Source organism: Pan paniscus, chromosome 21 (assembly GCF_029289425.2).
Source record: "Pan paniscus chromosome 21, NHGRI_mPanPan1-v2.0_pri, whole genome shotgun sequence".
Lineage (NCBI taxonomy): Eukaryota > Metazoa > Chordata > Mammalia > Primates > Hominidae > Pan > Pan paniscus.
Window position 1 is genome coordinate 5,934,660 of NC_073270.2, and position 26,171 is coordinate 5,960,830.

The 26,171-nt window shown below is 47.1% G+C and overlaps 1 protein-coding gene across 8 annotated transcripts in view; it reads right to left on the reverse strand.

Moving 5' to 3' along the window:
• Positions 1 to 26,171, reverse strand: part of SLC23A2 (solute carrier family 23 member 2) — a 215,885-nt gene that overhangs the window by 132,978 nt on the left and 56,736 nt on the right. For 2 of the 8 annotated variants that reach the window (XM_055104518.2, XM_034947318.3), the window contains exon 1: positions 17,195 to 17,317. The exons of 1 other annotated variant lie outside the window; for it this stretch is intronic. The gene's annotated coding sequence lies outside the window, so the exon portion shown is untranslated. Of the gene's footprint in view, positions 1 to 17,194; positions 17,320 to 17,571; positions 17,679 to 17,783; positions 17,799 to 26,171 lie in introns of those variants that run through there. 5 more of the 8 variants (XM_057300790.2, XM_034947319.3, XM_055104515.2 and 2 more) reach the window with 5 other exon arrangements.

Below are 26,171 nucleotides of genomic sequence, written 5' to 3' on the forward strand. Positions count from 1 at the left end.
CAGGCGTGGTGGTGCATGCCTGTGATCCCTGCTATTCGGGAGGCTGAGGCAGGAGAATCACTTGAACCCGGGAGGCGGAGGTTGCAGTGAGACAAGATTGCGCCGTTGCACTCCAGCCTGGGCAACAAGAGTAAAACTGTGTCTAAAAGAAAAAAAAAAGACACAGCAAGAAAGTGAAAAAGAATCTTACAGAAAGAGGAAAAAATATTTGCAAATTACATACCAGATAAAGGACTCGTGCAGAATATATTAAGGACTCTTACAACTCAACAATATAAAGACAAGTAACCTAATTAAATGGGCAAAGAAAGCTGGATGACCCAGCACATGCCTCTAGTCCAGCTACTCAGGAGCCTGAGGCAGGAGGATCTCTTGGAATCTGAGGCTGCAGTGAGCTATGATCACTCTTATTAACAAGCCACTGCACTCCAGACTGGGCAACATAGCAAGACCCAGTCTCAGCCGGGTGCGGTGGCTCACGCCTGTAATCCCAGCACTTTGGGAGGCCGAGGTGGGTGGATCACAAGGTCAGGAGATCGAGACCATCCTGGCTAACACGGTGAAACCCCATCTCTACTAAAAATACAAAAAATTAGCCGGGCATGGTGGTGGGCGCCTGTAGTCCCAGCTACTTGGAGGCTGACGCAGGAGAATGGCATGAACCTGGCAGGCGGAGCTTGCAGTGAGCCGAGATTGCACCACTGCACTCCAGCCTGGGCAACAGAGCAAGACTCTGTCTCAAAAAAAAAAAAAAAAAAAAAGACCCGGTCTCAAATATAAACAAAAAAATGAGCCAAGAATTTGAATAGACATCACTGCAAAGATAGCATACAAATGGCCAACAAGCACATGAAAAGGAGTTCAACATCATCAGTCACTAGGGAATTGCAAACCAAAACCACTGCACACCCATTAGGATGGCTATAATCAAAAAAAGCAGCAATAGTAGTTGTCAGCAAGGACACAGAGAAATTGGAACCCTCATATAATTCTGGAGAACCTACTTTGTAAAATGGTTTGGCAGCTCCTCAAAATGTTAAACATAGAATCGGCCGGGCGTGGTGGCTCACGCCTGTAATCCCAACACTTTGGGAGGCCAATGCGGGCGGATCATGAGGTCAAGAGATCGAGACCATCCTGGCCAACACGGTGAAACCCTGTCCCTACTAAAAATACAAAAATTAGCTGGGCGTGGTGGCACGTGCCTGTAGTTCCGGCTACTTGGGAGGCTGAGGCAGGAGAATCACTTGATCCCGGGATGTGGAGGTTACAGTGAGCTGAGATGGCGCCACTGCACTCCAGCCTGGTGACAGAGCAAGACTCTGTCTCAAAAAAAAAAAAAAAAAAAAAGTTAAACATGGAATTACCATATGATCCAGTAATTCCACTTCTATGTATCTACCAACAAAAGTAAAAAGATGATCACACAAAAACTTGTATTCAAATGTTCATAACAGCATTATTTATAACAGGCAAATGTGAAAATAACCCAAATGTCCATCAACTAATTAATGGATAAACAAAATGTGGTATATCCATACAATGGATTATTCAGCAATAAAGTGGAAGTACTGACACATGCTGTAACATGCATAAACCTTGAAAACATTATGCTAAGTGAAAAAGCCTATCACAAAAAACCACATTTTTTTTTTTGAGACAGGGTCTCGCTCTATTGCCCAGGCTGGAGTGCAGTAGCATGATCTCGGCTCACTGCAACCTCCACCACTCGGGTTCAAGCAATACCCCCACCTCAGCCTGCCTAGTAGCTGGGACTACAGGTGCGCGCCACCATGCCCAGCTAATTTTTGTATTCTTAGTAGATGCAGGGTTTCACCATGTTGGTCAGGCTGGTCTTGAACTCCTGAGCTCAGGTGATCCGCCCACCTTGGCTTCCCAAAGTGCTGGGATTACAGGCATGAGCCACTGTGCCCGGCCAAAACCACATATTGCATGATACCATTTATATGTCCAGAAGACTACATCTATAGAAACAGACTGTGGATTAGTGTTGCCAGGGGCTGGGTGAAAAGGGGAGAAGGGAGAGTAACCACTAATGACAGCCAGATGGTAGTGGTTATGAAACTCAGTGAACATGCTACCAACTACTGAAGCATATCCTTTAAATAACTGAATTTTATGTAAATTATCTCAATGAAGCTTCCTTATGTGTTATTCTGGATGTAGGGAATCCCTCTCCTGCCATGCCCACAGAATCTTGTCTGGTTTCTTTTCCATAGGATAGTATGAATAATTAACCTTTCTAAATCAAAGGCCTTACTTAAAGATCTATATCAATTTAGGGCATCATAACCAAAATTTTTATCATGAAATCAGCATAGAAAATTTCAGAGTACACGGCCTAAAAGGTTATCTGGCTGGATGCAGTGGCTCATGCCTATAATCCCAGCAGAGGCAGGGGCAGGAGGATGGTTTGAACCCAGGAGTTCCAGACTAGCCTGGGCAACACAGAGAGACCCCTTTCGCCACAAAAAGAAAAAACAAAGGTTATGTGGTGTGGTATGAAACCTTTTTATTTTTTTGCCCAAGCTGGAGTGCACTGGCACGATCTCGGCTCACTACAACCTCCACCTCCTGGATTCAAGCAATTCTCCTGCCTCAGCCTCCTGAGTAGCTGGGATTACAGCTGCCTGCCACCACGTCTGACTAATTTTTGTATTTTTAGTAGAGATAGGGTTTCACCATGTTGGCTAAACTGTTCTCGAACTCCTGGCCTCAAGTGATCAATCCACCTCAGCCTCCCAAAGTGCTGGGATTACAGGCATGAGTCACCGAGCCTGGCCTTGAAACTTTTGTCTGAGATACATACATATACATACACACACACACACACACACACACACACAGAGAGAGAGAGAGAGAGAGATGAATATAAATAGAGAGAAGTGGGTCAGTCAAAACAAAAAGTCTGGAAAATATATTTTAGCAGTTGACCGTATTCAAGAAATAAAACAGTAAGTGTGAGATCTCAGAGTCAAAAAGGGAAATCAAAAAAAAGCTGAAGTCACTTTAAAGCATCATTGTAAGCAATGGAACTAAACACCAGAAAAAGTAAATGTGACCCTGGTATCTACTTTGGTAAGTCAAGTAATAAGCTTCCCTCCTCCATCCACCTCCCAGGGTTCAGAGGAGCTTCCTACTCCCACTAAATTCAGGCCCCTTCTGGTGAAGTCTACTGTAGATCACATGGGGAGCTCCGCAGGGAAGGGTGTACCATCACTGGAAATGGGGACTGCAGGGCTGCAGGTGGGCAGCGTGGACATGCAGGCCCCAAACTCACACTAGGGGTCCAGAAGCAAGTGCAAAAAGAACTCAAACAGAAGCCGAGGGTCAACTGGAGGAAAGAAAGGAGAAGGAACAAAATCGATATTGCTAACTTATTCAGTTTATCTTTGAGTGGATGAAAGAATAAAGGAAGAGGAACAAGAACCCATCAAACTTCTCTGAGGGAGACAACATTTTCAAACACTGCAGGTCAGGATCTCTGACACAGAAGATGCGAGCAGCTGCACAATCCAACAGCCTGGGCTAAAACAGAAGCCCTGGGGACAAACCTGAAGAACGATCACTCGTGAAACTCCTCGCAGCGAGAAATCTGAGGTCATCTTCAAATCAGCAGGGAAACAAAAATTTAGAGAATTATCACTATCAGGGAGAGACTACCAAGAATATCTGTGAGGACTGCAGGGTCAATGTCAAGATGCTGGGCTTTGTTCGCTAAAAAAAAAACACTACGTGGCCGGGCGCGGTGGCTCACGCCTATAATCTCAGCACTTTGGGAGGCCGAGGTGGGCAGATCACGACGTCAGGAGATTGAGACCATCCTGGCTAACACGGTGAAACCCCGTCTCTACTAAAAATACAAAAAATTAGCCGGGCATGGTGGTGGGCGCCTGTAGTCCCAGCTACTCGGGAGGCTGAGGCAGGAGAATGGCGTGAACTCTGGAGGCGGAGCTTGCAGTGAGCCGAGATCGCGCCACTGCACTCCAGCCTGGGCGACAGAGCGGGACTCCGTCTCAAAAAAAAAAAACTACGTATGAGACTGTAATCTGTAATTAGGACACTTCTTGAATACCACTAAAGACTATTTGCAATATTGCATTTGAGTAAAAATTGAAAATAAGACCTATGACAGTTAAACCTATTCTGCAAGTACTCCACAATGCATTAAAAAAAAAAAAAAAGTTGGCCATGCGTGCTGGTTCACGCCTGTAATCTCAGCACTTTGGGAGGCCAAGGCAGACGGATCACTCAAGGTCAGGAGTTCAAAACAAGCCTGGCCAACATGGCGAAACCCTGTCTCTACTAAAAATACAAAAAAAATTAGCCGGGCCTGGTGGTGGGCGCCTGTAATCCCAGCTACTCAGGAGGCTGAGGCAGGAGAATTGCTTGAACCAGGGAGGCGGAGGTTGCAGTGAGCCAAGATCACACCATTGTACTCCAGCTTGGGCAACAAGAGCAAAACTCCATCTCAAAAACAAAAAGTAGCTGACCATGTGTGGTGGCTCACGCCTGTAATCCCAGCACTTTGGGAAACCGAGGGGGGCCAATCACCTGAGGTCAGGAGTTCGAGATCAGCCTGGCCAACACGGTGAAACCCTGTCTCTATTAAAAATACAAAAATTGGCTGGACGCAGTGGCTCACACCTGTAATCCCAGCACTTTGGGGGGTTGAGGCAGGTGGATCATGAGGTCAAGAGTTAGAGACCAGCCTGGCCAACATAGTGAAACCCTGTCTCTACTAGAAATACAAAAATTTGCCGGGCATGGTGGCACACACCTGTAGTCCCGGCTACTCGGGAGGCTGAGGCAGGAGAATCGCTTGAACCCAGGAGATGGAGGTTGTGGTGAGCTGAGATCGCACCCCTGCACTCCAGCCTAGCGATAGAGAGAGACTTCGTCTCAAAAAAAAAAAAAAAAGAAAAGAAAAGAAAAAATTAGCCAGGTGTTCAGGCACCTGGAATCCCAGCTACTAGGGAGGCCGAGACAGGAGAAGCACTTGAACCTGGAGGTGGAAGTTGCAGTAAGCCAAGATTGCGCCATTGCACTCCAGCTGAGCAGCAAGAGTGAGACTCTGTCAAGGAAAGGGAAAGGGAAAGGGAAAAGGAAAAGAAATCGCTAACTAGGCCGGGCGCAGTGGCTCACATTTGTAATCCCAGCATTTTGGGAGGCTGAGGCGGGTGGATCACAAGGTCAGGAGGGAGTTCGAGACCAGCCTGACCAATGTGGTGAAACCCCATCTCTACTAAAAATACAAAAATTAGCCGGGCATGGTGGCGGGTGCCTGTAGTCCCAGCTACTCAGGAGGCTGAGGCAGGAGAATCACTTGAACCTGGGAGGCAGAGCTTGCAATGAGCCGAGATCGCCACTGCACTCCAGCCTGGGTGACAGAGCGAGACCCCGTCTCAAAAAAAAAAAAAAAAGAAAAAGAAATAGCTAACTATAGGAAGGAGGAAAAAAAAAAGACAAAATGATCATTTGCAGCTACAAGTTAAGTATTCCTTGTATAAAATGCTTGGGACCAGAAGTGTTTCAAATTTTGTATCTTTTCTGATTTTGGAATATTTGCATATATATATAGTGAGATATCTTGAGAATGGGACCGAAGTCTGAACACAAAACTCATTTATGTTTCATATACGCCTTAGACACATAGCCTGAAGGTAATTCTACTCAATATTTTAAATAATTTTGTGTATAATGGCCAGGCGCAACAGCTCACACCTGTAATCCTGGCACTTTGGAAGGCCAAAGCAGGAAGATCGCTTGAGCCTAGGAGATTAAGGCTGCAGTGAACCATGATCTTGCCACTGTACTTCAGCCTGAGTGACAGAGCAGGATCCCTTAAAAAAAAAAAAAAAAAAAAGTTTGCATATGAAATAAAGTTTTGACTGCAACCCATGACATGAGGTCAGGTGCGGAATTTTCCACTCGTGGCATCCTGTCAGTGCTCAAAAGTTTCCAATTTTAGATTTGGGGATTAGAAATGCTCAATGTGTATTATGATTACCTATCTAAGAAACTCAAGAGAATCTACTGAAAAATAAGAACAACAGAGTTTGGTTAAGTAGCATAGCAGACACGGTGCTATTACATTTTCCTCACGGACACGCCAAAGGACTCCACTTCCCAGCCCCCTTGCACCTAAAATACAGCCAACAGACCGCAGAAGAAATACTACTACTTCCAAGCTTGGCCCATGAAAAAAACTTCCATGCACAAAATTACACGGCAAACTTAAGGTCACATCTTCTTGTCAGCTGTGACAAAAATGGAAGAAGCCCAGATCCCCAAGTCACCACTTAGAAAAGAACCATCTAAAAAAGTGTGAGCAAGAAATAAATGTTTTCTTTGTCAGGCCACAGATTTTAACTAGCATTACCTACCCTGACTAATACAGGTTATAAAACATACAGACTGGCCAGATGCAGTGGCTCATCCCTGTAATCCCAGCACTTCAGGAGACCAAGGCAGAGGATTACTTGAGGCTGGGAGCTGGAGGCCAGCCTGGGCAACACAGCAAGATTCCATCTCTATCTTATTTTTTATTTTATTTTATTTTTTGAGACAGAGTCTCACTCAGTGGCCTGGGCTGAAATGCAGTGGCGCAATCTCGACTCACTGCAACCTCCGTTTCCTGGGTTCAATTGATTCCCATGCTACTCAGCCTCCTGAGTAGCAGGGACTACAGGCATGCACCACCACAACCAGCTAATTTTTTTTTTTTTTAATAGAGTGGGGGTTTCACCATGTTGGCCAGGCTGGTCTTGAACTCCTGGCCTCAGGTGATCCACCCACCTCGGCCTCCCAAAGTGCTGGGATTACAGGCGTGAGCCACTGCCCCGGCCTCCATCTCTTATCTTATTATAAAAACAAGGCCGGGCACAGTGGCTCACGCCTGTAATTCCCAGCACTGTTGGAGGCCAAGGCAGGTGGATCACTAGAGGTCAAGAGTTCAAGACCAGCCTGACCAACATGGTGAAACCCTGTCTTTACTAAAAACACAAAAGTGGTCAGGCGTGGTGGAACAGGCCTGTAATTCTACTTCGGAGGCTGAGGCAAGAGAATCACCTGGGAGAAGGAGGTTGCAGTGAGCTGAGATCGCACCACTGACGCCAGCCTGGGCAACAAGAGCAAAACTCCGTCTCAAAAAAAAAAAAAAAAAAAAACCCACAGCATACAAACTGCAAGCAGTATACTTGCTTTATACCTGCTCTATACCAGTTAGTAATAGCGGGTGGGAAGGTGTGAGGGGAGATAATCGCATTCTAAATACCAAATATTTTCTTTGTTTTGGAGCAGGGTGTCTCCCTCTATCGCCCAGGCTGGAGTGCGGTGGCACCATCACAACTCACTGCAGCCTTGAACTCCTGGGCTTGAGTTCTCTTCCCACAATCAGCCTCCCTAGTCAGCGGGACCACAGGTATGCACACCACCACGCCAGGCCACTTTAAAAATTTTTGCAGACGTGGGGTCTCACTATGTTTCCCAAACTGGTCTTAACCTCCTGACCTCAAGCAATCTTCCCATGTCGGCTTCCCAAAGTACTGGGATTACAGGCATAAATCACATGTCCAGTCCAGCAAATACTTTAAAATAAAGAATAAGTAATCAGCCAGGCATGGTGGCTCATGCCTGTAATCCCAGCACTTTGGGAGGCCGAGGCAGGTGGATCACAAGGTCAGCAGTTCAAGACCAGACTGACCAATATGGTGAAACCCCATCTCTACTAAAAATACAAAAATTAGCTGGGTGTGGTGGTGCACACCTGTAATCCCAGCTACTCAGGAGGCTGAGGCAGGAGAATCGCTTGAACCTGGGAGGCAGAGGTTGCAGTGAGCCGAGATCGCGCCATTGCACTCAAGCCTGGGGGACAGAGTGAGACTCCATCTCGAGATGGAGGGAGTATTTTGAAACCCTAAATTGAAAAACACTGGAGTAAAAACTGAGCATAGGCACTACCAGATAATAAAGCCTACTATAAAGTGATTTTAATGACTAAAATAGTAAGGTCATGGCAAAAGAACAGATAAACTGACTAAAGCAACAGATCCAAGGATTCAGCATATGATTAAGGTGTTATTTTTTAAGTTAATAAGGATGAATTAATAGTACCCAAAAAATATAAACTAGAGGGGACAAATAATCCTTACTTCATACCATACTCCAAAACAAATATCAGACTAATCATAGCCAATTTTTTTTTTAAAGAACTAAGAGAAAACATGAGTGAATACCTATAAAATTTTGGGATAACAAAGCCACGGGAAATAAAAAAAGATTCACAAATTTTTTTGTTTTTTTTGTTTTTTTTTTTGGAGATGGAGTTTCGCTCTTGTTGCCCAGGTTGGAGTGTAATGAGGCGATCTTGGCTCACTGCAGCCTCCACCTCCGGGGTTGAGTGATTCTCCTCCCTCAGCCTCCCGAGTAGCTGGGATTACAGGCATACACTACCATGCCTGGCTAATTTTGTATTTTTAGTAGAGACGGGGTTTCTCCGTGTTGGTCAGGCTGGTCTGGAACTCCTGACCTCAAGTGATCTGCCCACCTCGGCCTACCAAAGTGCTGAGATTACAGGCATGAGCCACCGTGCTTGGCCGACAGACTTGAATTTAAGTCAAGGCATAGAAAAAAATATTTGCAAAGTAGGACAAAAAAATGCAAATCTTAACACAGGTTGAGTATTCCTAATTCAAAAATCCAAAATTTGAAAGGATCCAAAATTTGAAAGGCTCCAAAATTCAGTACTTTCTGAGTGCCAACAAGACACTCAAAAGAAAATGCTCGGCCGGGCGCAGTGGCTCATGCCTGTAATCCCAGCACTTTGGGAGGCCGAGGCAGGTGGATCACGAGGTCAGGAGATCGAGACCATCCTGGCCAACACAGTGAAACCCCGTCTCTACTAAAAACACACACACAAAAAATTAGCCAGGCGTGGTAGCGGGCGCCTGCAGTCCCAGCTCCTAGGGAGGCTGAGGCAAGAGAATGGCATGAACCTGGGAGGTGGAGCTTGCAGTGAGCTGAGATCGCGCCACTGCACCCCAGCCTGGGCGACAAAGCGAGACTCCGTCTCAAAAAAAAAAAGGAAACGCTCACTGAAGCATTCTGAATTTCAGATTAAAAAATTAGGAATGCTCAACTGGTAAGTATAGTGCAAATATGCCAAAATCCAAAAAAAAAAAGAAAAAAAGAAACCCAAAATCCAAAACACTTTCTAGTCATAAGCACTTCGGAGAAGGTATATTCAACCTGTACGTGTTTCTCAAGCAGGTCAAGATCAAAAACAATGTATCTAGTAGCATCAACTTTACTCAAAGAATATGGAAGAAAAATGTTTTATATTAAAACAAGCACTGATGTTTCTGAAACAGAATGAGAAATTCACATTAATTTTAGATAAAACAGAAGAGACTTAAAAGAAGTGTCATGCTTGTTATATTCCAAACACTTTTAAATATGCATACATTCCCCCATATCATGCATCTGTGGAAAAATTTGTGAAGCAATGTCTATAAATATAAATATCAAAAAAGCTCTTGATAAGAAATATATGAACTTGGGCTGGGAACAGTGGCTCACGGCTGTAATCCCAGAACTTTAGGAGGCTTGAGCTCAAGAGTTCGAGACCATCCTGGCCAACACAGGAGACCCCCATCTCTAAAAACATAGTGAAATCCTGTCTCTACAAAAAATACAACAATTAGTTGTGTGTAGTGGTGCACGCCTGTAGTCCCAGCTACTCAAGAGGCTGAAGTGGGAGGATCTCTTGAGCCCGGGAGGCAGAAGCTGCAAGTGAGCAGAGATCTCACCACTGCACTCCAGCCTGGGTGACAGACCCTGTCTCAAAAAATATAGATACATGAATTCAATAGAAAATTCTCAGCACTGACCACATATACCTTACTGTGAAGCAGGATCACCAAACTTTTTCTATAAAGGGCCAGAGTTACATGGTCTCTTGAGTGAGCTTGGCTGTGTTGCAATTAAACCTTATTTACAAAACCAGATGCTGGTGATGCCTCCACCAGCAACATCCCTGTCACCTGAGAACTTGTGAGAAATGCACATTTTCGGGGTCCACCCTAGATCTTCAGAATGAGATCCATGTTTGACAAGGAAGGTGTTGTAGTTAGCCCCCAGCTAGGTGATTTGCCTTTGGAGACAGGAAATGATTTTAGCCAGCCCTGGAGAGGAGTCAATAAAGCCAAACCAAATTTGAGGCTGAAATCCCATCTAAAGTAGAATGTATAAGAAATTGTGTTGGCCAGGTGGGGTGGCTCAAACCTGTAATCTCAGCACTTTGGGAGGCTGATGCAGGTGGATCACGAGGTCAGGAGTTCGAGACCAGCCTGAACAATACGGTGAAACCCCGTCTCTACTAAAAATATGAAAATTAGCCAGGCGTAGCTACTCAGGAGGCTGAGGCAGAAGAATCGCTTGAACCCATGAGGCGGAGGTTTCAGTGAGCCGATATCGCGCCACTGCACTCCAGCCTGGGCGACAGAGCAAGATTCCATCCCAAAAAAAAATATGAAAATACAAAAATTAGCCAGGCGCAGTTGCAGTGACCGTAATCCCAACTACTCAGGAGGCTGAGGCAGGAGAATCGCTTGAACCTAGGAGGTGGAGGTTGCAGTGAGCCAAGATCGCACCATTGCACTCTAGCCTGGGCGACAAGAGCAAAACTCTGTCTCAAAAAAAAAAAAAAAAAGAAAAGAAAAAAGAAAGAAAGAAAGCAATTGTGTTTCCTTCATGAAGACTGAGGACACAGCAGTGCTTTCGGTCTGAAGCAGGGTGGAGAAGACCCTCAGAGTCACAAAGCCAAGAACTCTGAGATGAAATGATGGTCCAAAACGAAAAAGCTTATTCCAATTTAATTAAATGGAGCTGGGGGTATGTATATATTCACTTGAACAAAGGAAAGCCAGTGGGGGAAAAAAATGTGTGAGCGTTGAGGTGGTGGGTAGAAGATTCCTACAGGAACAAACAAGGGAATTGACAGAAAGAATCCAAGCTAGGGTGCATAAAGGCAAACACTGTAGCCAGGAATGAACCACAGGCAAACAAGGCAGGAGCAAGAGGAGACGGTCCTGCTCCCATTCAGCCTCAGCCTCCTCCCAGTGCACCCTTTACTCCACCCCAAAATTTTCTAAAATGTACATCTGAACAAGTCACTCCCCTTCTGGGAATCTCCCCGTGCCTTTCCAGACAAAGATTCAAGCCCCATAATACAGTATCAAAGGACCTCTCCACCTGACCCCCATCACATCCTCAGCATCCTTCCAACTGTCCTAACTCAGTTACCCTCTCCCAGTCACATGCCTCTCCCGCTCCACCCTTTGCTCACACTGATCCCTCGATCTGGAATGTCATTCCCAACTTCTGTAGCCTAACCCTACTTTCTATCCCAAGTCCCCAAAAGTCATCCTGGAACACAGCATGATTAGAGTCTAACTTCGAGCTTGGCAACTGACCGGCCTAGGGTCAAATCCTGACTCTACTTGGCAGCGCTAAGACCCTAGGCAAGGAGCTGCCCTCCTGCCACACCTCAGCATCCTCAGCTGTAGGATGAAAAGCGTTAATACCCAGCCCACAGGGCTGCAGAGACTGATCAACGTGAAAGAACACAGGAGTGCTGGGCAGAGCTCCCTGGCACTCAACTGACACTGGCTTCTCTGCCCTCTTCTATACTAACGAGAACTTAGAAACCCTGAGTTTCAGATGAGAGCTGGGAATAGTGTTCTAGAGTGGTTTAATGGAACAGAATTCAAGACTCAGGAATTAACTTACAGAAGTTACCCAAGACTTCATCAATAAATGAAGGACCAGAAGCCACCTTGCCTGCCAGTTGCTAGGACTAGCAATAATAACCTCAAGTGCCCAATACATAATCAATACCTATGGGCACCATCACTGTTTCCTTGGCCCTATCACATGGGGCTCTCTTGTCTTTCTAGGGTCCCTTCTATTGCTTGGAGAGGGTCCAACAGAGAAGTGCACCTTATCAAACTGCACTTCCATTCAACTTAGAAGATAGAGGGGTTCATCTCTGTAAGAGTTACACACATAGATGGATGACCTCCACCAGGTGCTCAATGAGATGATGCCTTTGGGAAGGAAGCCTGAGCCATCAGCTGCTTTGAGCAAAACTCACAAGTGGGCAAAACTCATGAGTGGGCCAGGCACGGTGGCTCATTCCTGTAATCCCAGCACTTTGGGAGGCCAAGGTGGGTGGATCACGAGGTCAGGAGTTCGAGACCAGCCTGGCCAACATGGTGAAACACCATCTCTACTAAAAATACAAAAATTAGCCAGGTACAGTGGTATGCACCCATAACCCCAGCTACTTGGGAGGCTGAGGCAGGAGAATCCCTTGAACCCGGGAGGTGGAAGTTGCAATGAGCCGAGGTCACACCACTGCACTCCAGCCTAGGTGACAGAGCAAGATTCCATCTCAAAAAAAAAAAAAAAAAAAAAAAACAACTCATGAGTGAAGATTTTCCTGATCACTGACCAGAGAAAACCATTCTCCTTTAAGGATGGAATTTCCATAGAGGGCCTTACAGACACCTAGATCTGAGGTCACGGACTTGGCTGAGGTCACCTGAGGTCAAAGTCAAAAATTGGGACAAAGGACAATGAGAAGCTCCCAAGATTTATATTTCCATTGAGGATGACCTTCCCCAAAAATCTCCACCCTTGCTTTTCTGCTGCATTTGGGTATGCTGGGTTGGCATCACAACTTAACATGGCCTAAACCAGCTCCTCCAGCATCTCAGTTAATGGCCTCTTTCTTTCTAGGTGCTAAGACCAGAACCTCGGAGTCTCCTCAGTTTTCTTTCTGGTTCATCAGCAAATCTCAACCTCACCTTGAAATCCCACTAGTCTCCCCTCAGCCCTGCAGTCTGGCTGGTCTCCTTGCTGTCCTGCCTTCAATCTATCTCACACAGCAACGCCTAGAGTGTGCTTGCTAAAAGCTAGATCAGTCCACCTCCCTTCTTTACTCCAAAACCCTCCAATGGCTTCTACCACCCTCAAGGTAAAATCTACCAGCCTTACAGTGGTCCGCATGGCCTTACGTGATCTGACCCCCACGGTTTCTCTGACCTCAAGACCAAATTCTCCCCTCCTCCTGCCTTAGGGCCTTTGCATCTGCTGTTTCCTCCCCTCAGAATGATCCTTCTCCCAGATCTCCACATGCCTCACTCCCTACACATCTTTAGTTAAAAATGACTCAAGCCCTCTGCTGTGAACTCAACTGTATCCCCCACCACCACCGAAAGAATTCATTATATTGAAGCCCTACCCCCACAATGTGGCTATATTTAGAGACAGAGCCTTTAGGAGGTAACCAAGTATAAATGAGTTCTTAAGGATGGGGCCCTGATCCAATAGGAAAACTTTATTTTTTTAAACAAAGTAGCTTTGTCACCCAGGCTGGTGTGCAGTGGCACAATCATGGCTCACTGCAGCCTCAACCTCTCGGGCTCAAGCAATCCTCCCACCTCAGCCTCCTGAGTAGCTGGGACTACAGGCACTACTACCACGTCCAGCGAATTTTTTATTTTATTTTATTTTATTTTGTAGAGACAGAGTCTTACTATGTTGCCTAGACTGGTCTCAAGTGATCCTCCTGCCTCAGCCTCCCGAAGTGCTGGGATTACAGGTGTGACCAACAGTGCTTGAACAGAAAGAGATAAATGGCACCAAGAAAAGGCCATGTGAGGACTCATCAAGAGGATGGCCACCTACAAGCCAGGAAGAAAGCCCTCACCAGAAACTAAAGAGGTCAGAACCTTGACCTTGGACTTCCCAGACTCCAGAATTATACGAAACAAATTTCCGTTGTTTAAGCCACCCACACTGTGCTATTCTTGTTATGGCAGCGTTAGCAGACTAATATACCTCCCTCCCTGTCTACCCTTCCAAAAATACCAACTCCCATCCCCACACTTAATCCCCCGAGCCTTGTCAGATTCCTCTTCACAGAAGCAGCTCTCATTGTCCACCTCCCTACAGTGTGGGCTCCATGTGGGCTGGGAATCTCCCTGCAGCATCCCAAGCACCAAGAATATTACCCAGCACAGATCAGGCACTCAAACAACGTAATAAATGTATGAAAGGCCTATGAAAGGTGCAAGCTGAAAGCAGACCTCAATTACCGGAGAGCCAAGAACCTAGAACCTGTGACAAAATAACAGGTTCAAAATAGCAAAGCCACAGAGAAAATGAGAAGAACGGCATAGCGCACAAAGGGCTCGTTTCAACCTAGAGGCTGCAACGCACAGCTTAACCTGGAGGAGGATGGTTCCCTACCGAAAGAATAAAAGCAAGCCCAGAGAACAACTGGAGGAATAGCAGGGCATGAAAATGAATTAATGAGGTTACTGGGCACTGGGAACCAACAGACTGGTGTGTGAGAGTTTTATGGGCAAGGCCAGGAAACGGGTCAGGAAGGACTGTAAGATGTTTAAATTTAAAAAGCCTAAGAGGATTAAATATAAATACGTTTTTAAAAAGCTTCAATTTACATGTACAAAGCACCGTATAATTTCAAATCATTACTGTTGACCTTTTTTTTTTTTTTTTTAGGAGACAGTCTCACTCTGTCACCCAGGCTGGAGTGCAGTGGCACGATCTCGACTCACTGCAAACTCCACCTCCCAGGTTCAAGCCATTCTCCTGCCTCAGCCTCCTGCGTAGCCGGAAGTACAGGCATGCGCCACCATGCCCGGCTAACTTTTGTATTTTTAGTAGAGACGAGGTTTCACCATGGTGGCCAGGCTGGTCTCGAACTCCTGAGCTCAAGCGACCTGCCCGCCTCAGCCTCCCAAAGTGCTGGGATTACAGGCGTGAGCCACCATGCGCAGCCCCGGCCTACTGCTTTTAATTACCTTAACCAAAATGGGAAAATTCCTCAAGCTACCAGTGGCACCAGAAAATAGGTCGTCAAATAGATTCCTGGTTTGTCTTTAGAGACACTGAAGAGGCCAACAATAGCCAATTCGGGATTTCAAACACCCCACAAACTAGACCTTAGGCTCTGTGAGGGCAAAAGACACAGTTTATTCAACAACGATCTGTTCAACAGAACCTGGTCACCAAGTGGATGGATGGATGGGCAGACACAGATGGACAGACTACTCAGTGGGTGGCTACATGTGCTTGCCTGCCCCGGGACACATGACTCACTTCTGCAATGCTACATAGACTAGAGTTTGCTCCATCAATGAGATAGATAGTATGGCATGAAACCTAGCAAAACCATCTGCATTTTTCTAGCCAGGTACTGTTTTTTTTTAAGCTGGCTGCCACACTCAGCTATTTTTTTTTTTTTTTTTATAGAAACAGGAGTCTTGCTGTGTTGCCTAGGCTGGTCTTGAACTCTTGGCCTCAAACAATCCTCCCACCTCAGCCTCCCAAAGTGCTGGGATTACAGGTGTGAACCACAACACCCGGCCCAGGTACTTCAATAGGCATTTTTTAAACATGTCAACAGATGTTTAAACTTAATTGACTTAATTGACCGTGCCACAGTCAGAGAATACAACTGCCAGACAACCATCTAAAATACTGTCAACATAAAAAGTTCCTGAAATACCTATTGTCTTAAAAAATCACCCTCCACTCTAAGCAAAGAAACCAAAAGAGAAATGCCTTGGTATTAAAAGAAAGAAGCTGGTTGCCATTTCGGCAAAGGAAATAGCCTAGAAAGCAGATACCTCATGCTCAGGATGTCACATGGAACAGGCTGGACACACCTGCTGCCTCCCTTTAACTAGCAGGTGTGCCATGAGAGCTTACACTGGGCACACCCACTGGTGCCCAAAAGCTATTAAATTGGGGATGAATGAAAAGAGAACCGTAGTAATACGTTCATAAGTGACCCTGATAGAACTAACCATAACCCAGCACAGAATTCTGATTTTTTGAGCTGAAAAGGGCCCTTTATAAATCTCACCAGGTTCAAACACCTTCAGGGGAGGCAGGCAACGTCAGCTGCAACGGTGAAAAAGGCAGGTGTAGACAACCAGAAACGGTGAGGCCCAAACCCAACAGCATTCAAATACAAAAACATAAAATAAAAATGCTCCAGCCACCCCAATTCCAGCCTTTTGCTTCAGAGAGGACGAAGCCGGCTGAGGGAGGTCACATGGCCAATTAGTGACAGCTCAAACCAGACTGCCTCCGGACCCCCGGTCCCATGTCCTCGCACATCCCGGGGCCTTCTCTGCGCGCAGATGACCCAATTGTCAGCAGGGACTGCATCTTCCCCCGCCCGTCTCCCAGCACTGCAAGAATAGAAGTAGCACCTACTACAAACGCTGCAGACCCAGAAAGCCCTTATGGGTGACTTTCTTCCACCTGCAGTTGCCCTCATTTACCCTTTGCCCTGACAATCGATAATTTCCCATCAGTCACGCTTAAACCCCCAGCCTGCAGGCCGACAACCTATCAGCCACCTATCCGAGGGGGGGCATCTAGGACCAAACGAAGGAGAAAATCCTGCGCCTTAAAGTAGTCACACTCGAAATGTCATTTTTTTCCCCCGAAAGGTGGCAAGGAGGGGGACTCGCGACCCCCGGGGAACAGGCCAGAAAGGCCCCGGGGTCGGAGGAGCTGCTTCTAAAATTACTTCGCGCAGTCTTTGTAGAAGGGAAGAAAGCAAGAATGTAAAAGGCACCCTCTTGCCGCCCCTCCTGATGCCCCTGAATTCCAGGGGGCGAGACGATGCCCGTGCGCACCACCTGGGGAGGGGCGAGGGAAGCGACCCCAGGACGCGCGGGCGCAGAGCCCGGGAGGAGGCGGCGGCAGCCAGTGGGGTTCTGGGGGAGCCCCATTTGCCTCCCCGCTGCGCGGCCTGAGGGCCCGAGCGCGCTGTGGCTCCCGTGGCGGGCAGGGGTGGGTACCCCGGGGGCCCGGCCCGGCCGGCAGAGCGGCAGGAGCTGAGGGCCGCCGGGCATCTTGGGCCCCGGGGCCAGGGTGGCCGGCGGGCGCGGGGTCCCGGGTGATGGGTCGGGGTGGGGGCGCGCAGGCCGCGCCGCGGGGCCGGTGGGTGACAGCGCGCGGGGGCCGTGCCAGGCCGGCCTCGTGGGCGCGGCGGGCACCTCGCGGCCCCGCCGGCAGGTGCGGCCCGCAGGCCGGGCAGGGGGCGCGGCGGCCCGGCTCTCACCTGGCTACAGCTCGCGTGGTTCCCGTCCTGCCGCCGCGCCTCGGCGCCGCAGTGCCCGCGGCCGCCGCCGCCTCCGGTCCCCGCGACAGCCGCCTGCAAAATGGCGCCGCGGAGGGGCGGGCCGGGGGCGGGGTGCAGCGGAGCCGCCCGCCCCCGCGCCGGTCTGGGGCCCACCTCCCTCCCCGCCCCCGACCCCTGCCCTCGGGCCTCCCCCCGGGGAGGGGCTGCTCCCTGGCACCCGGCAGCGCTCCCCGGAACATCCCGGGCCTCGCACCCAGCGGTCCCCTTCCCGTTCCTTTCATTTCCCTCCCCTGCGCAGAAAGATCGCCCCCCTTCGCGACCCTTCCCACCAGTCACACCTGTTCCTGGGGACCCACCTGGCAAGCAGAGCGCTGGTCCCTGAGTGTCCTGGTCCAGGTCCCCCCTTTTTACCCCGCCTGCCACCGAGCCCTGTCATTGCTCGAGCGTGATAATCAAGCAGTTTGTGGTGCATTGGGCTCAGTGGGTTGGATGTTTTAAAACAATTTCACCGCTTCTCCACTTAGGTAGCCAGGTTTTTTAACTTAACTGGAGAAGAAGTCCTTCTTACCTCATGCAGAGATCGTAATACAGACCAAGGCTTTTCAGACGTGAATTCCCTGGGGGTCGTGTTAGGCTAGGGGCGGGTTCACATTCAGTGGCTCTGGGGTGCAGCCCGAAAGTCTGCACTTCTAAATTGTCCCCAGGTGATGCCCCCGGGTGAGGTTCTTGGACCGCTAAGCAGAAAGGCCAAGTGTAAATCCCTGGCCCTCGGTCTTAGAGCTGGGCAGCCTCACTTTGAGGACTTCATTAAGATGCAGATGGCTGGGCCCCACCCCCAGAGTTGCTAAGGCTGGAGGTCTGGCGTGAGGCTCCAGAATCTGCATTTCTGGCAAGTTCCCAGGTGATGCTGATGCTACTGGTCTGGGGACCACACGTATTGAGCCACTGCTGAAATCTGAATACATTTTTTTAAATGTTCTAATAATTAGTACTTTCTTAACACCTTCCATCTTGAAACCATTGTCATGGTTGCTTTACTAACTGAATGATAATGTACTAGTTCCCGGGCAACTCTTGAGAAACAGAATTGTAGACGGTGTCTGTCTGACCTCACATGGAGAGAAATTGATTTTATAATCAGAATTATTTATGTGTTTTACACAGTTTTGGAAAGTGACATCACACATATTAATGCAGTTGGGGGAGCAGCAACTAAAGGAATTTTATGAAATAGGCAAGTGTGGTCTGTGTCTTGACAATAATGTGTCTTCCCATTTATTTATCTAATAACTGCATTTTTATTTGCTTATATTTAATTTTTTAGAGACAAGGTCTCACTCTGTCACCCAGGCTGGAGTGCAACGGCACAATTAAGGCTGCAGCATCAACCTTCCAGGCTCAAGGGATCCCCCAACCTTGGCCTCCTAAGTAGCTGGGATGACAGGACCACACCACCAGGTCCAGCTAAGCTTGGTTTTATGCGTCACGGGCGCGCATCCTTAACCTTGACAAAATGAACCTTCTAAATTGACTGAGACCTGTCTCAGATATTTGAAGTTCACAATTCCTACTGGGATTCAGTAAGTAGGGAAAAGAAAGTGTTGGATTGCAAAATTCAATATACACTGGAATGTCGAATGTTTTGATCCCCGTTGAAGATGGAGAAAATAAAAAACAAAGATGCGGCCGGGCGCGGTGGCTCAAGCCTGTAATCCGAGCACTTTGGGAGGCCGAGGCGGGCGGATCACGAGGTCAGGAGATCGAGACCATCCTGGCAAACACAGTGAAACCCCGTCTCTACTAAAAATACAAAAAAATTAGCCGGGCGTGGTGGCGGGCGCCTGTAGTCCCAGCTACTCGGGAGGCTGAGGCAGGAGAATGGCGTGAACCCGGGAGGTGGAGCTTGCAGTGAGCCGAGATCGCGCCACCGCACTCCAGCCTGGGCGACAGAGCAAGACTCCGTCTCAAAAACAAAACAAAACAAAACAAAAACAACAACAAAAATGCTGTGACCAGCACCCAGAGAAAAACTCACGCATTGCCCCGTAACCATCATTCTACACCAGTGAGAGCATAGAGCGTATTCCAGCCAACCTTTTTTTTTTTTTTTTAATGCGATGTGTTTGCTTAGCAAGGAATGTGGAGTCTTCTGATTAGAAGGGAAGGGAAGTTCCAGGGTCAAGACCCCCTGAGCTTTTAAGTCTATCCCCTCCCCATCGTTATTCCATGAACTGTGGAATCTTCAGTGTCTCCCTCTCCCTCTCTAGGCATTTACCATTTTTGTCTATCCTGAAAAACCTTCCATAGTCCCAGTCTCCCCAGCCGTCCTGCCTGCCTTCCTCCGCCCAACCTCCCCCGCCATCACCCCTCAGGCACTGTCCCTCCCTGTTTTATCAGATGTCATCTGTGACCTTCTAATTGCCAAAACCAATTACAGGTTTACAGTCCTTTTCTTCTTTGATGGCTCTGTAACAGTCCATTGACTTCTCACTCGAAATTCTATTCTTGTGATAATACCACTGTTTCTCGCTAACTATCCATACACCCCCCTTCCCTCTCAGTGATGTGAGTTTCTCAGACTCCAGTCTAGAAATGTTAGTTTCCCCTCGTATCTCCTTTCTCCCCTGCCTTCTCCTTCTCTAACCCCCTCTGAAGGTCAGCCATCTCCTCTTGGTTCCCAAACCTCTCTCCCTAGACAAGACAGACATCTTTCTGAACTTGTAGACACATTTCCAATTGTCCCTTGAACAACCTGCCCTGAATATTCTCCAGGAATTGCAAATAATCTCCACTATTGATGCATTATTTTCTCCCATAAACTGGTTTCTTATCTGAGTTCTCTCATTTTGCTACCAGAAACTTCGAACTGGTCTTTGAGTCCTTGCCCCATAGCCTACATGTCCACTCTGTCACCTGTGGTCAAGCCGGGAAGTATTTCTGAAATTCTCTTCTCATCCAACACAGATACTGACCCTCACTGGCTCTTTCTTGGACTGTTAACCATCGAAAAAGTTTCTCTCTGGCCGGTTGGACTCAAGACTAATCTCCTGAAACTATCCTTGTTATCATCCCAGAGCACAGAACTGATAATCTCACACCTTTTCTGAAAATCCTTCAGGGCCTCCCAGTCAAAAGGATAATTGGAGACCAGGCACAGTAGTTCACACCTGTAATCCCAGCATTTTGGGAGACCAAGTCAGGAGGATCGCCTTTGCCAGGAGTTTGAGACCACACTAGGCAACATGGGGAGACCCCATCTCTGAATAAATAAATAAATTAATTAATTAATTAAAAGTTTAGGCCGGGCGCAGTGGCTCACGCCTGTAATCCCAGCACTTTGGGAGGCCGAGGCAGGTGGATCACCTGAGGTCAGGAGTTCGAGAGCAGCCTGACCAACATGGAGAAACCCTGTCTCTACTAAAAATACAAAATTAGCCGAGCATGGTGGCGCATGCCTGTAATCCCAGCTACTCAGGAGGCTGAGGCAGGAGAAGCGCTTGAACCCAGGAGGTGGAGGTTGCGGTGAGCCGAGATTGTGCCATTGCACTCCAGCCTGGGCAACAAGAATGAACTCCGTCTCAAAAATAAATAAATAAATAAGTAAATAAATAAATAAAAATTTAATAGCTAAATAAAGAAAGAATAAACCTTTCCCAGTGTAGCATTCAAGGCCCTTAATCTCTAGTCTCGGCTTCTTTTTCTTATTTTTTTTTTTTGGAGATTTTACTGCTGACAAACTGGCTTTGGTATCAGCAGATAGCTCTGACTTCTGTCTTTCAACGTCTTACAAGGATTAAATGTATATAAAGTGCTTATTCAGTGCATGAATATGTAGGTGTTCGATATCATTATTTTTATATAATTATTTTTACCATTATCATCAATTAAAAAAATACATCAAATTTTTCCTCTTCAGTTGCTTTTCCTTTTATTTTCCATTCATCTTCCTTTCTATTACAGCTCATACAAACAAGGTTTTTTTTTCCTCCTCCCTTAACTTCTCTAAACTAAATCAGCAGAATATATCAAGAACGTTTCATGACCTGGTTAATTTGATTGAAATTTCAGTCATTTCCAGGCTGTGTTATTTTTGAGAGGTAATTGTAGCTTGGGGCTATTCCATCTTCATACAGTACTTTTCAGTGTTATTTTCAACATCTCTCTGGAGTCTAGACCTGGGGCAAACGTTTTCTGGGAAGAGCTAGATAATAAATGTTTTAGGTTTTGTGGGCCAAGAGGTAAAACTGATGACATTATATAGGTACAGTACTTATATAATGATAGGGGCCAGGCGCGGTGGCTCACGCTTGTAATCCCAGCACTTTGGGAGGCCGAGATGGGTGGATCACTTGAGGTCAGGAGTTCGAGACCAGCCTGACCAACATGGTGAACCCCGTCTCTACTAAAAATACAAAATTAGCTGGGCATGGTGGCGCATGCCTGTAGTCCCAGCTACTTGGGAGGCTGAGGCAGGAGAATCACTTGAACCTGGGAGGTGGAGATTGCAGTGAGCTGAGATCGCGCCATTGCACTCCAGCCTGGGCAACAAGAGCGAAACTCCGTCTCAAAAAAAAAAGGTGACAGTACTTATATAATGATAGAAAACAAATTTCCACAGATTTCTTATTGATGAAACTCAAAATATAATGATGATTGAGCATAATATATTTTTTTGTTTGTTTTGTTTTGTTTTTTGAGATGGAGTCTCACTCTGTCGCCCAGGCTGGAGTGCAGTGGTGGGATGTTGGCTCACTGCAATCTCCTCCCTCTGAGTTCAAGCGGTTCTCCTGCCTCAGCCTCCCGAGTAGCTGGGATTACAGGCGCCTGCCACAGCACCCGGCTAATTTTTTGTATTTTTAGTAGAGACGGGGTTTCACCATCTTGGCCAGGCTGGCATTGAACTCCTGACCTTGTGATCCATCTGCCTCGGCCTCCCAAAGTGCTAGGAATTACAGGCGTGAGCCACCGTGCCCAGTCATATTGAGCATAATATTTTTATAATACAGGTCTACTAATGAAAATAATAGAATTTGGGGGGTGGGGAAAATAAGATTTTGCTTACTTGGGGTTCAAAGTTAGTCTTTCCTATCATCAAATTGATGGCAAACGTTCATCTGTAAAAGCCATTTTATTTATTTATTTATTTATTTATTTATTTATTTATTTATTTATTTTGAGACGGAGTCTTGCTCTGTTGGCCAGGCTGGAGTGCAGTGGTACAATCTTGGCTCAAGCAATTCTCCTGCCTCAGCCTCCCAAATAGCTGGGATTAGAGGTGTTTGCCACCACCCCCCACTAATTTTTGTATTTTTAATAGAGACAGGGTTTCACCATGTTGGTCAGGCTGGTCTCAAACTCCTGGCCTCAAGTGAACCACCTGCCTTGGCCTCCCAAAGTGCTGGGATTATAGGAGTGAGCCACCACTCCTGGCCTGCACCATCTCTTGATGTCAGCAGAATTCACACTTTGTACATCTGTCTCATACTAAGACATAACAGATCTAGGGCTGCATGGCAGGACCAAGACCTGCCTGAAATGACGTGTGTGTGTGTGTGTGCGTGCGTGTGTGTTCAATGATGTGCATTGAAGCATTGTTTCAAGTAGCAAAACAAAAACAAAAAACCTGAAAACAACCTAAACATCCATCGATCAGGGAATGGCTGAATGATCTATGAGATAGGCACCGTATAGCATGTATACCATGTAGGCTTCTCCCCACTCCACCGCCAGGCTTGCTTTTATTTTTTTTGAAATATAATTCATGTACCCATAATACTCCCATTTTAAGGTATACATTTTAGAATATATCATTTAAAGTAAACAATTGTGGCCATGCCTGGTGGCTCACACCTATAATCCTAGCACTCTGGGAGGCCGACACAGGTGGACCACTTGAGGTCAGGAGTTGGAGACCAGCTTGGTGAACATAGTGAAACCCTGTCTCTACTAAAACTACAAAAATTAGCCAGGCATGGTGACATACACGTGTAGTCCCGGCTACTTGGGAGGCTGAGGCAGGAAAATCACTTGAACCTAGGAGGCAGAGGTTGCAGTGAGCTGAAATCGCACCACTGCGCACCAACCTGGGCAATAGAGCAAGACTCAGTGTCAAAAACAAACAAACAAAAAAAGTAAACAATTGTAAAGTATACAATTTGGTGGTTTTCAGTATGTTCACAAAGCTGTACAAGTACCACTAATTTTAGAACATTTTTATCACTCCTAAAAGAAACTCCATATCTATTAGCAGTCATTTCCTATTTCTCCTCTTCCCCCAGCCCCTGGCAACCACTAATCTTCACTCTCTTTCTATGGATTTGACTATTCTGAACATTTAGTATAAATGGAATTATATGAATTATATACTAATATGTGGTCTTTTGTGACTGGCTTCTTTCACCTACCATGTTTTCAAGGTTCAGCTACATTGTAGTATGCTTCAATATTTCATTCCTTTTTTCATTGTGATAAAATATATGTATAATAAAATTAACTTTTTTTTTTTTTTGAGACAGAGTTTTGCTCTTGTTGCCCAGGCTAGAGTGCAATGGCATGATCTTGGCTAACTACAACCTCTGCCTCCTGGGTTCAGGCGATTCTCCTGCCTCAGCCTCCCGAGTAGCTGGGATTACAGGCATGTGCCACCACACCCGGCTAATTTTTGTATTTTTAGTAGAGACGGGGTTTCACCACGTGGGTCAGGCTGCTCTCGAACTCCTGACCTCAGGTGATCCACCTGCCTTGGCCTCCCAAAGTGCTGGGATTACAGGTGTGAGCCACCACACCCAGCCAAAATTTACCTTTTTAACCACTTTTAAGTGTACCACTCAGTGGCATTAAGTGCCACTCCAGCCTGGGCAACAGAGTGAGACCTTGTCTGCCCCACAACCCCCTACCCCTTGAAAAAAGAGAGCGTTTAAATGCACACACCCTGAACTCAGAATGTTAGTTCTGGAATCTGTCCAACACAAAAGCACACTGGTGGGCACGGATCTATGCCCAAGGGGCTCAAAGAAGCATGGTTTGCTTCTGCCTCCTCCACCCCAGTTCACTCTGCAGCTCTGGCAGATCTGAAGCCCAGCCAATGGAAGTAACCTCTTACCCTCGAATGACCCCAAATTCCTTACCTAACCATTCTCCCCTACTCCCAGCAAATAACCTTGCTTCCTGATTTTTGGCAACTGGTCATGAGAAGGGCATTTCCTCATCCCCCACCTCCCCTTATCCACGACCCCACTTTCCCATGAGGGACCTCTCTTCCCTGCCTCGAGTACTGAAGACCCCTCCTTTGGGTGTCCTCCATATTTCAATGCTGACCTCCCTTTCTTTATTTTTTCTTAAGATGGGTATGTTGCCCAGGCTGGTCTCGAACTCCTGGGCTCAAGTGACCCTCCCGCCTCAGCCTCCCAAAGTGCTGGGATTGCAGACATGAGTCACCACGCTCGGCCCTACCACCCTTGTCTTTGGAAAGTTTACATCCTCCCAGTTCCCGCAATCATCTCCCCTTCTCAGCTCAGCTTCTCAAAAAAGCCACGTACAGTATTTATTTCCTCCTCCTCACTTCCTTCCTCCCTTTACCCCCAGGCAATCTGGGCTGCATTCTTGTATTCCTCTGAAACGGCCCAGGTAAATTAGCCATGCCCTCAAAATTGCACAATCCAGGGAATCTTTTGCATATGCATCTTACTGAATTTTCTGGAGGCATTTGGCACAGCTGTATTCTCTCAGGATAATCTCTCTTCTTTTGACTTCATGACTGCATTTCCTAGTGGTTCTTCTACTTCTCTGACTGTATTTTTTTCTTTCTTAGATTCTTCTTCCTCCTGCTCCCTTCAAAAAAGGTGTTGGGGACAAGGAGAGTGTGGCTATGTCCATTTCTGTTTTCCCTGCAAAAGCTCCTCAAGGCCATCACATTTCTACTGCCTGGATCTCCTTAATGTCCTCTGGATCATTCTTGCTCAGAAAGTCCCACCTTGGCCTCTCCTGGAACCACCCCGAGTCCCTAGGCTGGTGCAAGTATACTCCCTCCATGCATCACAGCATTTAGAATGAAACGTATGGAAATAAGTTGTTTTTCTGTTTCTCTCCCTCACTAATTGTCAGTGCATCCAGGGCAGAGGTCTTGGTTTATTTAATTCTGTATGCCAGTTCCTCACGTGGTACCTACCACACAGTAAGTTCTCAGTTCGGTCAGTACTGAAGTACTCAGTTAGTACTCAATGACTTCACTTGTTCCATCAAACCAACAGGGGCTGCCCGCTGATGACAGGTGAAATGCGAAGGGAAAGAACTCAGGATTAACCCCCAGGGTTCTGGAGAATTGGAAACTGAATTAGTCAAGGTTCTCCAGAGAAACAGAACCAACCGGATATATAGAGGGATGTATAAAAGGATATGGGCCGGGCGCGGTGGCTCACACCTGTAATCCCAGCACTTTGGGAGGCCGAGGCGGGCGGATCACGAGGTCAGGAGATCGAGACCGTCCTGGCTAACGTGGTGAAACCTCGTCTCTACTAAAATTACAAAAAATTAGCCGGGCGTGGTGGCGGGCGCCTGTAGTCCCAGCTACTCGGGAGGCTGAGGCAGGAGAATGGACTGAACCTGGGAGGCGGAGCTTGCAGTGAGCCGAGATCGCGCCACTGCACTCCAGCCTGGGCGACAGAGCGAGACTCCGTCTCAAAAAAAAGAGGATATGAAAGAGGGGATTTATTGCAGGAATTAGCTCACGTGACTCTAAAGGCCAAGAAGTCCCACCGTATGCCGTCTGCAAGCTGGGGAACGTGGAAAGCTGGTGGTGTCCTTCACCCTGAGGCTGAAGACCTGAGTTCCTGGAGCTGTGATGTCCAAGGGCAGGAGAAGATGAATGGCCCTGCTCCAGAAGAGGGTGCAAATGTGCCTTCGCCCTGCCTTTTTGTTCTGTCTGGACCCACAGTGGATTGGATGATGCCTGCTCACG